This window comes from Periplaneta americana, chromosome 3 (assembly GCF_040183065.1).
Source record: "Periplaneta americana isolate PAMFEO1 chromosome 3, P.americana_PAMFEO1_priV1, whole genome shotgun sequence".
NCBI lineage: Eukaryota > Metazoa > Arthropoda > Insecta > Blattodea > Blattidae > Periplaneta > Periplaneta americana.
This window is the reverse complement of record NC_091119.1, coordinates 5,800,743-5,817,479: the sequence shown is the minus strand read 5'-3', so window position 1 is coordinate 5,817,479 and position 16,737 is coordinate 5,800,743. Positions and strand designations below refer to the sequence as shown.

Below are 16,737 nucleotides of genomic sequence, written 5' to 3'. Positions count from 1 at the left end.
TACTAAATGGATGAAACACATCATTCATAAAGAAAGTGATATTCCAAAAAAGAGACTGAGTATGACATGATAAATTGGAATTGATATTGATGGTAATTTTAGCTTTATAAAAGTAATCAATAAACTAATCAAAACAATATTACAGTACAAAGCAAAGTTACCTAGGTGCTATATATGTTTTAAGTGTAACTAATATTACATAACAAAACTCTTATCGCATTATGCTTTTAAGGTGATATTGGTGAGCAACTTCCTATCATCACAATATTAAATTATTTTCTCGAAATGTGCTGAAGCTATAGAGCTGACATTTTTACAACACATGGGCACATATCTTTTGCTTATAATGTAACAGTAGTTGCTCTGTTAATTCATTTCCTTACAAACAATTTCCATGCGAATATTTTCAAAATTTTTAATACAATATCTTCAGTAATACGTATTTACGGTATATTAGATTTACGAAAACATTCTGTAAGGCTACTAAATAAATAGGCCTATACCTGAAAATTTCACTTTTCTAAAAAAAAAAAAAAAAAAGAAGTTGAGAAAATATTTCTTTTGAACAAAAAAATCAAACTTGTGAAAAATGAACATTAAAATTAAAACTTACATTCTTATAATGCACTTATACTTCTCAGGTAAATCTAAAAATTACCATGGATACAGTTTTAATAAGTTCTCTTCCCTTTATCTATTGAATCAGTGCTGGCCATCCCTGAATACAGCTCGACCAAGCGGCATATACTACCTCTTTCGGCTGTCTCTTTCCTTTCCGCTGTAAAGCGCTCAGGCTCTCCTGTGCTCTAAAGCGCGCGCTTGCTCCTATGGGCATCAATTGACATGCCTCGCCGATTAGTTACACACCGCTATTACATTAATCAGACTTCAGATGTATACAAACAATTGTTCTTCCTCTGACACATCTATTACACAGGAAATATTGGAAGTGATTTATATTAATAATCTGAATGATAACACCCACAAATATAATTTATCACTCAGCCATCCCTCTGGTCTTACCTATTTGACCTGATGATGGCTGTAGGTTGTTCCGAAACGTTGGAAAATTTAAGTTTCAGTACACGGTAGAATATACAAAAAGATTATTTCCATCACATCCACCGTGAAAGCCTAAATTAGTATTAAATTCTAACAAAACTAACATAATCGAAATTAAATCCTCCCCAAATTCAACTTTCTAATAGGCCTAATTAACAACATGCTAGTTCGCACCTGTGCGTCTGGCCGTGAAACCAGGTGGCCCGGGTTCGAATCCCGGTCGGGGCAAGTTACCTGGTTGAGGTTTTTTCCGGGGTTTTCCCTCAACCCAATACGAGCAAATGCTGGGTAACTTTCGGTGCTGCACCCCGGACTCATTTCACCGGCATTATCACCTTCATTTCATTCAGACGCTAAATAACCTGAGATGTTGATACAGCGTCGTAAAATAATCCAATTAAAAAAACAACATGCTCCTAATAGAAAAAAAAGAACCCCATTTCTTGGCTTACAAATCAATAATATGTTAAATTGGAAAAAAAAAAACATATTAAAGAAATTACCCCTAAACCAAATTCCGCATGTTTTACTATTAGATCTACGGAAAAAATAGTAAATATCAATACCTTAAAAAGAATATACTTTGCATACTTCCACTCGGTAATGAGTTTTGGAATAACATTCTGTGCAAATTCTATAGGTAGTAACAGTATATTACCAGTAAAAAAAAAGAGTAATTAGAATTATAGTGGGTCCAAAATCTAGTGAATCGTGACGGACCATTTAAAAAAAATACAAATAATGCCAATCACTTGTGAGTATATTTTTTCATTAATAAACTTCCTCGTATGTAATCGTGAAAACTTCGCAACTAATTCAATAGATTATAGCAGAAATACTCGTAAAAATGACTTTCAGACTCCTTCGGCAAATCTAACGTGCTATCAAAAAGGAGTGCGTTATATGCCAGTAAACATTTTATAGCCTCCATATGGATATAAAAAATCAAATTAAAAACAGAAGATTATTTTCAAATTGTTTTCAAACTTATCCATCTGTTTTTAAATTTTCAAACTTTTCAAAATTGTCAAATTGTTTTCAATTACCATCTCACTATCACGAATTTAATCAAGTTAAATAACCGAGTAGATGATACAGCGCCATTAAATAAGCTACTAAAATAAAACATAAATATTGTTAACCCAACTATACGCAATATATTTTCAGTGATGGCTATATTCGTTTTCACGGGTTATAACTCTATGACGTAAGCAGACCTAAAAGTAACTTCGTATTCAATATGAAAGTGTTAAAGTAAAAATAGAGCAAAGAATGACCTTCCAATGATAAAAAGAAAGCTTATTCTCTGGAAATATTCATTGCACACATCGCTGCGTTTCATACATCACTTTATTTAGAATCCATCATTTTGTCACTAGCACTGTATCATGGCTCTTTCATAAAAGAGAATTCTATCTATATTACGAGTGAAAAAGAAGGCAATAAACGTCTCTGAGTATAAAATGAAATGTTCCAACTCATAAGAAATACTGCAGAATGAAATTATATGAACTTCTCTTTGTTATAAGTGAGACATTATTACGCAGCATTTCGAGGATATTACAGCAATTTCTCTTGGAGCGCGAGATTATATGGAGAATAAATGGTATAACCTCTGCATACTATATTCTGAAACTTATGAAGAATCATACTATACTATCTATATTTATTATAGATACTTCAATGATTCTGCGTCTATCCATTTGTGCACAATTCCATGGCAAATATTTTTCAGGTATAGTGTGGGTTGGGATAATTTCGATATAAAACAGCGCTTTTTAAGTTTAGAAACCCATAGTCAGTTACCATGACAAAATTTTCCAGTAAGTTTTATATGTTAGCACTAGCCGTACCCGTGCGCTCCGCTGCACCCGTTAGAAATAAATATAAACTAATTACATAATTAAAATAGGACATTTTATCCAGGGAAGATTCGTGTTTGATAGAACGATAAATCGTTTAATATGTTACTTAATTTAAATTGTATTCAAATAATTAAAATGCGATCATTTTGGTCCAGAGACCACTCATCTGGTGCAATGACAATTCCTTTAACATGTTTCTTAATTTTTATTGCATGCATCCATACTTTAATGAAGACTGACATATCATTTAGATTTAATGTGTATACTTTATTTTACTTGCTATATGTTTCCATTGAATTATGATAATAATTTAATTTTAACCCTTGTTTTCTACATATTCAGTAAATTGCGCTTGGGCCACTATGGTTCTGAACCTTTCAAATAACTTAAATTATATATTATATTATATTATATTATATTATATTATATTATATTATATTATATTATATTATATTATATTATATTATATAAAAAATGTGTTGATAACGGATGTACACCGATAAGTAAGTTTTTAATTTGTTATGGGGGCTCTTGAATCTCAGGAGGAACAAATTTTATTTTACAACAGCGCAACATAATCTGCTTGGCTCATTACCCAATTTTTTTGTATTGCATTTAATGCATATGTATTTTATGTATTTTAACACGATTCAATTGAGCATAGTTAAAATTTGGATTATAAAATAATGGAATGCTAAGCTAACATTATTACTGCATACTAAATCAATACACTCTTGTGGTTCGTTAATTCTCTGAGATAAACATTATTTTAGCAAATACAGGAAACGAATATACAGAATAGCCTATCAAGTTGTTTGTGCATAAGAAGCTATTTTAATCTTACCTGTCCTCAATTCACTCCGAAGTTACTGTAATAACATTATAGCATTATGGCCATATAAATAAACTACAGTTTCCAATGGTGAAATAATAATTAATTACACAAATCGGTTAATTTAGCTTCCGATATTACTTCATACAAACACAGAAACATTCTCTGTAGGCTATGATCCATAGCTTTCGATTGTTGTTGACCAAGGCCCCTTATAGACGAATTCATTTGTTTATTTCATTACACCGCCTTAGATGGCAGTTATTTTAATTTTGAAACTCATTTATCTCATTAAATATCAGTCCTATCAAAATTTTTCAAAGAATAAAACTTATCGGAAGTGATTTTTAAAGAAATGTTTGTTATGTAACTTTTTCACAAAAATCAATAATAAGCGAGATATTTCGACCCCCTTATAACCCCCCTTTTAAATAATGTATTTTGAATGCCATATAGCCTAAAATCTAAGTTACAACGAACTTAATTTATATTCCAATTTTCATCGAAATCGGTTCAGCCATTATCGCGTGAAAAGGTAACAAACATACAGACAGACAGACAGACATACAAACAAAAATTTCAAAAAAGCGATTTTCGGTTTCAGGGTGGTTAATTATATATGTTAGGACCAATTATTACTGGAAAATCGAAAATTACCAGAAAAATTTCGGCTACAGATTTGTTATTAGTATAGATTGTGACCTTCTAGATTGATTCTATTGCATTGTCAAATATGTTGACTTCATCTTATCATAACAATATCGCTAAGTTTAATTATAATCAATTTACCCCCTGGATGGGGTAATTTGGGTGTAATGTGTATTACTGAAGTAAAACATGTTTTAAAGTCCTTATAAGATCAAATTATCCCAACCATAGATTAGTGTATGTATCCTAGAAAAGAATCCAAAGATTAGATAGACATTTAAAAATTTTAATTAGACTAACAAGATTAAGAAAATTCAGCCAATAACTTAAGTTCTTGTTAAGGCGTATTTTGTTAAATTAAAATATCTACCATTAAAATCAGGGACAGAAAACACTTCGGATATTTATGTGTCTTTCACCAACCCATAATTTCTGTATCTGGCTTCATCTCGTATGAAAACTAGTTTAGTTATCAATTAAGCTAGAATTATACCTAAATTACCCCACGTTTGTAAATTACAATTGGCTAACAAACTATTAGTGATATACTTCTATATTTATTAAAAACATGTTCCAAACATATGTAACGTACACATGTATGAATTTGGTTACTATATCACAGCTGGTTCCCCAACAGTATTACTTTGAATGTGATGGACCATTTCATAGACTGATAAATAAAAAAAAAAAGTTTATTTTTTTTTACCAGGCAATATCAGTGTGATCAACACAAATTTTGACACTCCATGATAGGTAATTTTCAAAAGGAGATTATACATTAAATTGGCATGTGTTTGAACTTTGGGTAAAGTTTTATCCAATAAATTGTACCTTACTTATTTACTTACTGGCTTTTAAGGAACCAGGAGGTTCATTGCCGCCCTCGCATAAGCCCGCCATTGGTCCCTATACTGAGCAAGATTAATCCAGTCTCTACCATCATATCCCACCTCCCTCAAAACCATTTTAATATTATCTTCCCATCTATCGTGAATCACCCTGTATAGTAGACCTCTTAGCAAACGCACAAATTGCCTTTTTCCATATTTTATTTTACTGTAGCCTATTCACTGAACAGGATTTTCTTGCAAGTTTTACATGATAGACCTTCCAGAAAGAATGCTTCGGTTATAAAACAAGGAAGAACATAACAAACTCTACTTTGTATAAAAATATGTGTTCACTGTCATAAAATACATTCCAAAACAAAATTCGACGAATTCCTCTTCCGCAAAAGAGTCACTTTTTCTATGAAGTACAATTTCAAGCATAGAGATATTAAGGCAAGTTCTTTCAATGAATTATTACAACTACAGAGTGATTTATATAGAACTGACACATTTCTTTCATTAATTGTTTCAAAACGAATTGTGCTAGCGACAACTTATTATACCTAAAATGTAGAGGAATTGTGGGAGATTATTTACCTCTATAGCAAATGTTGTCCGGCGTTGTCAAATCCGGAGATCTCGGTGGCCACAGGTTCCTGGAAATTATTCGGCCGTTACATAACCGGATAAATGGAACCATGCTTCATCTGTGAACCATGTGATGGACAATATGGCAGGATTTTGCTCAATGAACGTCTGACACCAACGACAATAATTCAATCTTTTATCCTTATCTGGTTCCTGTAGCTGATGAACAACCGTGACCCTATATGGCTTTAGGCTCTCTGACACATTGAGTAGGTGTACCCTGTCTCCTGCGACAAACGTCTTAATGATTTTTTGGGTGACTGCTCCAGTCGTGCTCTTACGTCAACAACAACCGTGGGAAGCCTAGATGAACGATGCTTGCCCTTTTCACTCACCAGAGATCCAGTTGTTTCCAATTTGTTTACCAGTCCCAGTATTGTGTTTCTTTTGGGAGGATTACGAACACCAAATTCTCTCTGGTATGCCCTTTGAGTAGCTGTAATTGAATTCGTAATCCAGTATTGCTTCAGAAGGAAGAGTCGTTGATTTAATGTGTACTGCATTTTCACGTTGACACAAAATGTCGAAAACAGCTGCCAACAATAGGAATAAAACATAAACATCTGTGCATCTAGTGACACGGAATCGAAACTCCAGAATATTTTGCTGTTGGTTTCAGACGTTCATTGTGCAAAATCCTGCCATATTGTCCATCACATGGTTCACAGACGAAGCATGGTTCCATTTATCCGGTTACGTGACGACCGAATAATTTCCAGAAACCTGTGGCCACCGAGATCTCCGGATTTGACAACGCCGGACAACATTTGCTATAGAGGTAAATAATCTCCCAAAATTCCTCTACATTTTAGGTATAATAAGTTGTCGCTAGCACAATTCGTTTTGAAACAATTAATGAAAGAAATGTGTCAGTTCTATATAAATCATTCTGTATTTCAATAATTACAACAGTATGGATATTATAAACATATTTCACTGCCTGTCTGTTTGAAACGATAATACAAAAACAAAAGCATCAAACCAAACTGGGAGAGTTCTATAAAGAGCTGAATCCTATTGAGCTTTAGGTTTTATTGCAGTTTTAAGCACACTTTGAAGTTAGGAATGCTTTCGACGGAATTTCATTTCATTATTATAGAATGAATTAATTAAATCCATACAGGCTGTATAGGAGAAAGAGCAGTCGAGTTAAATACTGCCCCGTGCTGCTTCAGGCTTGTTACTTAACGGTGTTTTATTTCACACATTCCGAGAGTTATTTAAAGTCTAAAGAGATCACGAAACGTGAAAAGAAAGCTGTTGGCAATGACGGGACCGTGACCCGCTGAGGTCTGCAGGAAAATGATTGGTAGAGCTAAGGAAGGCAACTACGAACAGGTCTAAAGGTGCTACAAACAGGCATACTGTAGTGATCTCAAAGTATTGGTAGATATTATTATTATTATTATTATTATTATTATTATTATTATTATTATTATTATTATTATTATTATTATTATTATTAATGATCAATGGCGAGTAACAACTAGGTCTCGTGTTCTCAACCTGTGATCAGTAGTTGGTTCGAATCCCGTTTACATTCAGTCACCAAATTGATATTTCTCCTCATTTATCACATGTAAATTAAATGTTAGGTAATCCTTTGGCGATTCTCGGGCTGACTTCGTTATATAGTGGCGAAGTTGATATAGCGTTGTTAAATAACAAATGTTATATTCTTATTATTATTACTGTATATTAGTAGTAGTAGCAGTAGCAGTAGTAGTAGTAGTAGTAGTAGTAGTAGTAATAAAAGTAGTAGTAGTAGTAGTACTAGCATTAGTAGTAGTAATAAAAGTAGTAGTAGTAGTACTAGCAGTAGTAGTAATAAAAGTAGTAGTAGTAGTAGTAGTACTAGCAGTAGTAGTAGTAATAAGTAGTAGTAGTAGTAGTAGTAGTACTAGCAGTAGTAGTAGCAGTAATAAAAGTAGTAGTAGTAGTAGTAATAATAATAAAAGTAGTAGTAGTAGTAGTAGTAGTAGTGGTACTAGCAGTAGTAGTAGTAGTAGTAGTAGTAGTAATAAAAGTAGTAGTAGTAGTACTAGCAGTAGTAGTAGTAGTAGTACTAGCAGTAGTAGTAATAAAAGTAGTAGTAGTAGTATTAGCAGTAGTAGTAGTAGTAATAAAAGTAGTAGTAATAGTAATAAAAGTAGTAGTAGTAGTAGTAGTAGTAGCAGTAGTAGTAGTAGTAATAAAAGTAGTAGTAGCAGTAGTAGTAGTAATAAAAGTAGTAGTAGCAGTAGTAGTAGTAATAAAAGTAGTAGTAGTAGTAGTACTAGCAGTAGTAAGTAGTAGTAGTAATAAAAGTAGTAGTAGTAGTAGTACTAGCAGTAGTAGTAGTAATAAAAGTAGTAGTAGTAGTAGTAGTACTAGCAGTAGTAGTAGTAGTAATAAAAGTAGTAGTAGTACTAGCAGTAGTAGTAGTAGTAATAAAAGTAGTAGTAGTAGTAGTAGTAGTAGTAGTAGTAGCAGCCTATTACCAACAGTAGCAGCAAAATTTCATGTAACAAGAATAGTTAAAATTATATTATATTATACTATATTGCATTATATTATATTATATTATATTATATTATATTATATTATATTATATTATACATACTAGGTTCAAAAAGTTCCCGGAATTTGCTAGCATCATAGAAACAACGTACCTTAAACACTATTCTACAGCAGTCCCTTCAAAATAGTTGCCTTCCGCAACAACACACTTTTGCCAACGCGTGTAGAGTTCCTGGAAGCAGGCCTGGAAGCCATTTTGTGAAACCCGTCTTAGTGCTCTCGTCGCGTTTGCGATAACCTCTTCAGCATTGAATCTCCGTCCTTTCAGATGACTTTTCAGAAGGGGAAACAGAAAGTAATCAGGTGGTGAGAGATCAGGAGAGTATGGTGGGTGATCCAAAGCAGTTATGTTGTGCCTGGCAAGAAAATTCTTTACAATAATTGCGCGATGAGCAGGTGCATTGTCATGCATAAGGAACCAGTTGTTTTCTACCCACTTTTCTGGACGTTTCCTTCTCACTGCGTCCCAGAGGCGACGGAGGGTTTCTACGTACAATTCTTTCGTTACAGTACGACCTTCTGGAATGAACTCATGGTGCATGAGACCCTGAGAGTCGAAGAAAACTTCCAACATAACTTTGCTTTAAGTGTGCTTAAATGCGACAGGCTCATGTCAGTAGATTTACTGGCATGTGAAAGAACTCCTGCGGGACAAAATTCCGGCACATCCGGCGATGCTGATATAACCTCTGCAGTTGCGAGCGTCGTTAAATAAAACATAACATTTAAAATAACTTTGCCTTTGGAAGTGTCCCTAGGAAATTTTTGCTTCCGAGGAGATGTTTTCGATTTCCACTCAGATGACTGTCGTTTAGGGACTGGGTCGTACAAGTAGCACCAGTTTCATTTTGTTTAAGAAATCACCATCTTCATCAGCCATACTGATCATGTCCCCAGCAAAACACAGAACTTGATGTTTCTACTTTGCTCTGTGGACATAATTACAAAATGCGACGAACAAACAAAACACTATGATAAACAATTGCCTACAACTCAAAACCAATAATTGCCATTATCAGCAAACTTCAAGGAAATGACATCATGAATGTTACCAACAAAACAAATGTATAATATCCCTTGTTATATATTAATACGAAAAATGGTAGTAAAATTCCGGGAACTTTTTGAACCTAGTAGTATTATATTATATTATATTATATTATATTATATTATATTATATTATATTATATTATATATTATATTGCACTATATTATATTATATTATATTATATTATATTATATTATATTATAACTTATTATATTATATTATATTATATTATATTATATTATATTATATTATATTATATTATATTATATTATATTATATTATATTATATTATATTATACATACACATTTGAAATAAGCAGGTCTGCAATATCTCTGATTCTTCGAAAACGTTTCGTCAGCGAATGATAAGTAGTTCAAACTTTTTCTTGTAAAATTGTCGTCCATCAAAATAATGAGTAGGTGACATTCTAAAGTTCAGGCTTTTAACATCTTCAGCGATCCTCAGCTGTTGCCGTTGTCATGCCTACAATTCTCATGTGGTACCTCTTCTCAGCCCCAATTCCCATTGCAAAGACGAGTTTTCGCGTACTTTTTAAATGTTCCTCCTTCAATTTTTCGATTAATTAAACAATTAATACAATTCCTTTAACAGTTTATATTTCACAGATTCCAGGTTAGCAACATATGTGAGAAACTCGAGACGAGCCAGAAGGCAAACCCTCCATCACGACAAAAGAAGTCTGTCGTATCTCCTACCCTATTTCTATCTCTGTCTTTCTGTTTCATAATTAACGTAATTTACATACACCCAAATAACACGATGTGAGCTGCAAAGAAATTCTGCACGATACAAAATCACCCAGAAGGGAAAAAGCCAAGTATTGGTTATTGAATGCAAGTCATGCTAAGTTCGTACAACGAAACTACATTTCCTTCTAACATGATACTCGTACCGTTTCAGGAAACGTGATTCTGTTGGTTTATTAGTCCACATACCTTTTTAACTACTAAGATCGTAATTGCATACATATGTGCAGGTTTTTCCATGCACTAGTAAAAATTATTTCTACAACTCACCAGCCATTTCTCTTGTGAATTTCGCCTTCCTTTTTTTCAATTTTCAGAAAACTCTGATCGATAGTTTACTTTGTGCCTTTATATTCTCACTGCAGCGACAGTCGTGTGGGCTTATTTTTCAAGTTCGTGTGACAATATGTCATATTACTGAATAAATTAAGTTATTAAGAATTTAAATGTAATGTAAATTACGTAAATCATTATGTTACTTTGTTATTCTAAGAAATATTTTGTCAATTAACTGTTTTCGTATAATTTATTTAGCATTATTTCAATCTATATTTATGTATGGTATCATAAGGTTGGGGTGGAACTTATAAATCCAACATTTATCCGTTAATTTTACTACAGAAAAAAGTATTAATTTGTTTAAAAAAGCAGAAAAATTACCCAACAGAATTGTTGTTTAAACACTTCAAAATTTTCAATATTAAACAAATGAAGGGTACACGGGAATAACGATCAAGTTCCATTTTAGAAAGTTTCGAGAAAAACGAATTTTAAAGTTTAAGCACTTAATACTTTGTTATGTGTGTATTTAATAGAAATTGACGTAGTGGAATGTCAAGAACGATGATTTCTTATTACTAGCTAGACCACATGATAGTACTTCCTTTCCACTATAATATGGCATTATTAACTCAATTTTGATTTTTGGTGGACCTTGATCGTTTTTCCCATGTACCCTTCAAATGTATTATTTTATTTTATTAAAATATTTTTATAGAAATTTTAACAACTTATGAAAAGTATATACATAAATATAGAACTAAAAATATGAATTCTCTGCGTTTGTCTGAACCAAATGTAAAACCAATGCAGCTTTTTATCATAGCATGAGTCAAGGTCCCAGATTATTAAACAAATTTTATTCAAATATTATTTTAACCACGAATCCTCTCCAAATTAATAAAAAAAAAAATAAAAAAAATTGTATTGGATTTATAGTTTGGGTTTTAACATATTAAACACTATCTAATCTGTATTCACTCTCAATTTTAATTTTATTTCTGTCTGTATTGGAATCCCCTCCTGAGCACGAGTCTTACTCATTCAGGGGTGGGCTAGTTTATATTTCTTTATATTTTTAATTTGTATTCATCTCAGACTTACCAGCAATAAAAATAAATAAATAAATAAATAAATTTTTAAAAAGTAAACGTAAATAATGTGTCCTATGACGGTGAACGAAATACGGAGGCAAGGAGTTATAGAGATCAGATGTTTTTTTTTTTTTAACCTTGACATGAGAGGGAGGTGATGTGGATGGACAGTACCATGCTCCGGCCGCCTTACTTCAGAGATTAACAAGCACTCAACTTTAAAGGAGCCTCAATGAACACCGTCACCCATGGAAGTTATGACAAAAAATCTATCTTCAACCGGGCGTGAACCCGGGACCAGTCTCTTGAGTTACTACGGCTTCCATTTGTTTACATCGTTTTGGTGGAGCAATGTTTTTAGTTCTTGTTCGGATTTAGCTCATAGTACTGTTTGTGTTTTGTTTTTTAAAGAATTTTAGATAAGGGCGCAAATAGCTATAGAAGCTGACGCGCCTTTTTAAATCCCATTAACTAACTACGGCTGCAACAACAGCTTCAATAGCGTCACAATCTATGTAGGAGAAAAGAAGCACATAATAATAATAATAATAATAATAATAATAATAATAATAATAATAATAATAATAATAATACTTACTTACAAATGGTTTTTAAGGAACCCGAAGGTTCATTGCCGCCCTCACATAAGCCCGCCATTGGTCCCTAGCCTGTGCAAGATTAATCCAGTCTATCATCATATACCACCTCCCTCAAATCCATTTTAATATTATCTTCCCATCTACGTCTCGGCCTCCCCAAAGGTCTTTTTCCTCCGGCCTCCCAACTAACACTCTATATGCATTTCTGGATTCACCCATACGTGCTACATGCCCTGCTACGTCTGGATTTAATGTTCCTAATTATGTCAGGTGAAGAATACAATGCGTGTAGTTCTGTGTTGTGTAACTTTCTCCATTCTCCTGTAACTTCATCCCTCTTAGCCCCAAATATTTTCCTAAGAACCTTATTCTCAAACACCCTGAATCTCTGTTCCTCTCTCAAAGTGAGAGTCCAAGTTTCACAACCATAAAGAACAACCGGTAATATAACTGTTTTATAAATTCTAACTTTCAGATTTTTTGACAGCAGACTGGATGATAAAAGCTTCTCAACCGAATAATAACACGCATTTCCCATATTTATTCTGTGTTTCATAATAATAATAATAATAATAATAATAATAATAATAATAATAATAATAATAATAATAATAATAATAACAACAACAACAAATAGTAATTACCATATAATTTCAATCACGGATTACATGCCTCTCAATGAAATGAACAGTACACAGCATTATAATACAGTAATTTACGTAGCCTACTTCAAGTCTTCACGCATAATTCAAGTCACTTTCATCGCAGTGGAACGAGCCCATGACGATCAAGTTGCTGTAAAGGGAAGGTTAAATTTTGTTCTCGATATTTGCATTACAGAGACATAATTTCACAGGCACATCTTACCAGCTGGAGTTTGTCGCCTGTCCCTTTCTTATTTTACGCCCAACAGAATAGGTTCGGAAATAGTTTAAACAAGAATGAAGACTATGAGGCTGGAAACGAAAAGTGTTGGTCACTTTTAAAGAGTTGATAAGTCACGCCAGTGGGCAGCCGCGTGAAGTAAATTTCCAGTTGAATAGAGCTCTATTTGCTCACTTTCAAATATACTTCTGAAAACATGTGGATGAAAACAGTGTGTACAGATCAGCAATCATTGCCGTCAGTAAGAAATAAGCTCTTGAAAGGAATGTTTATTTCATGTTTACTTATTAAGCAAGGCGAGTACAAAGAATATTTACTGTCATGTAGAAGTAGAGTATAATTGTTTCTTCGACGTTCTGAAAATGTCCAGAATAAAGGAATAGCTTTTCAGATAGTCATCCCTAAAAGTAGATCTTTTAACGATAAGCATGGGTGTTAAAAATTGAATATCATTATGCGACAGCAGGCGGAAAGTAATTTTAACACTAGTGCGAAAAGTATTTTTAACAGTGGCTTTCAACTGTTTACACCGACTGTCAATTGTTTCCCACCAGATGTCATATGCAGTAATCGCAACCGATCAAGAAAGCGGTTTAAACAATGCCAGACCTAATCATTTCAAGGGATAAATTGACGTGGAATAAATTTTATTTACCCTAAGATATAAGTTCAAGTGACTGGTCAGATATACAGAGTGTTTCCGAGGTGGTGTTTCAAACTTTCAGGGATGATGGCGAAGGGCACATGTATCAATTTGAGATAAGGAACCCTGGTCCGGAAATGACTGAGTCGAAAGTTACAAGCAAAAATAGTTGTGTGGAAATGGAATTGTAATTTGGCACCACGTGCCCTCCTTCCCTTAACCTTTGGAACAGTCATGGAAAGATGGTATGGGCCGGATTTCTCCTACGTGGGTACTTGTCCCGATACAATCTGTGAGCTTGTCTACTGTTCCCATTGGCTCATCCGTATTCGAAAATCAGGTCTGCATATTCCGCTCTCGTGTACTCCTCCATTTCACTAGCACTGATCGACTGGACACTGCAACTTGTACACATACACTGCTGTCTACAGACGTGCATATCAGGACCGACCATGTCCGTTACACATTACGCTATCTGCATTACTTTAGTGTAGTTTCCTGTCCCCATCCCTCAGACAGCGCACTGAATGGAATACTGTAAGTAGACAACGTAAACAACGTCAGATGAATACAGTATGTGTAAGATGTACAGATAAATACACATAAATAAGGTGTACAGAGAAATAAAATTATTTCATTTCCACACAACTATTTTTGCTTGTAACTTTCGACTCGGTCATTTCCGGACCATGATTCCTTATCTCAAATTGATATATGTGCCCTTCGCCATCATCCCTGAAAGTTTGTAACACCACCTCGGAAACACCCTATACAATGAACTCTATTTACCCAAAGATATACTACAGTTCAAGTGATTGGTCTGATATATAATTAACTCTATTTACCAATGATATACTACAGTTCAAATGATTGGTCAGATATATAATAAACTCTATTTACCCAAATATATACTACAGTTCAAGTGATTGGTCAGATAAGTAATAAATCCTATTTACCCAAAGATATACTACAGTTCAAGTGATTGGTCAGATAAGTAATGAACTCTATTTACCCAAATATATACTACAGTTCAAGTGATTGGTCAGATAATTAATTAACTCTATTTACCCAAAGATATACTACAGTTCAAATGAATGGTCAGATATGTAATGAACTCTATTTACCCAAATATATACTACAGTTCAAGTGAGTGGTCAGATAATTAATTAACTCTATTTACCCAAAGATATACTACAGTTCAAATGAATGGTCAGATATGTAATGAACTCTATTTACCCAAATATATACTACAGTTCAAGTGATTGGTCAGATAATTAATTAACTCTATTTACCCAAAGATATACTACAGTTCAAATGAATGGTCAGATATGTAATGAACTCTATTTACCCAAATATATACTACAGTTCAAGTGATTGGTCAGATAATTAATTAACTCTATTTACCCAAAGATATACTACAGTTCAAATGAATGGTCAGATATATAATGAACTCTATTTACCCAAATATATACTACAGTTCAAGTGATTGGTCAGATAATTAATTAATTCTTTTTACCCAAAGATATACTACAGTTCAAATGAATGGTCAGATATGTAATGAACTCTATTTACCCAAATATATACTACAGTTCAAGTGATTGGTCAGATAATTAATTAACTCTATTTACCCAAAGATATACTACAGTTCAAATGAATGGTCAGATATGTAATGAACTCTATTTACCCAAATATATACTACAGTTCAAGTGATTGGTCAGATAATTAATTAACTCTTTTTACCCAAAGATATACTACAGTTCAAATGAATGGTCAGATATGTAATGAACTCTATTTACCCAAATATATACTACAGTTCAAGTGATTGGTCAGATAATTAATTAACTGTTTACCCAAAGATATACTACAGTTCAAATGAATGGTCAGATATGTAGTTAACTCTATTTACCCAAATATATACTACAGTTCAAGTGATTGGTCAGATAATTAATTAACTGTTTACCCAAAGATATACTACAGTTCAAATGAATGGTCAGATATGTAGTTACCTCTATTTACCCAAACATATACTACAGTTCAAGTGATTGGTCAGATATATAATTAACTCTTTACCCAAATATATACTACAGTTCAAATGAATGGTCAGATATGTAATGAACTTTATTTACCCAAACATACTGTAGTTCAAGTGATTGGTCAGATATATAATAAACTATTCACCCTAAGATATATTACAGTTCTAGTGAATGCTCAGATGTGGAACGTACTGTTTACCCAAAGATATACAACAGTTCAAGTGATTGGTCAGATATATAATAAACTATTCACCCTAAGATATATTACAATTCAAGTAATTGTTTAGATATGAAATAAACTCATTTTACTCAAAGACGTACTACGGTTCTGGCAGGCTAAGTGATTTTACCAGGGACGATGACAATCAGGTTATGACAGAGAAATAGTAGATAGACTGATGGCAGGCAAACCGAAGTGCCTTGAAAATATCTGTTCAAAACCTGTCATATTTTGGTCACCACAAATTTCACTTGAACGTGTTGAGATCAAAATCCGAGTTACCGTTTTGAAAGTAGATTTCAGAGCTGTTCGACGTTTGATGCACCATTTAAGAACCTTCAAATAAAGACTAAGACTGTACCAAAGTAAATTCGGAAAGCACACTTTAAAATTGGTCACGAATACCTCTTTCAAATTCGTCTCTTAAGTACCCGTAAAATGGAGGCGAACAATTGGTAAGGTGGAAAGCAGAAAATAAAGGAGTTAAATACTCTGAAAGCGATTACTGCAGTCTTACCGTAACGATACATATATAAAATTACTCTATTTCGTCCTGTACCAGATATTTAAATCATCTTAATGTCGACATTACGAAACAGGTAGTATTACGTAAAATTAGAGGCAATTTGTTCCGTCAGGACAGAAATCGAAGTCCACTATTCAGTGTTTACGAACCTTGAAGTAACAGACTGGACTTCAAACCATGAACTCCTGCTTCGTACTT

At 33.2% G+C, this 16,737-nt stretch overlaps 1 protein-coding gene across 2 annotated transcripts in view; it reads right to left on the bottom strand.

Annotated features, from left to right (window-relative positions):
* Positions 1-16,737, bottom strand: part of LOC138695771 (uncharacterized) — a 733,436-nt gene that overhangs the window by 504,567 nt on the left and 212,132 nt on the right. The gene's annotated exons all lie outside the window — the stretch shown is intronic.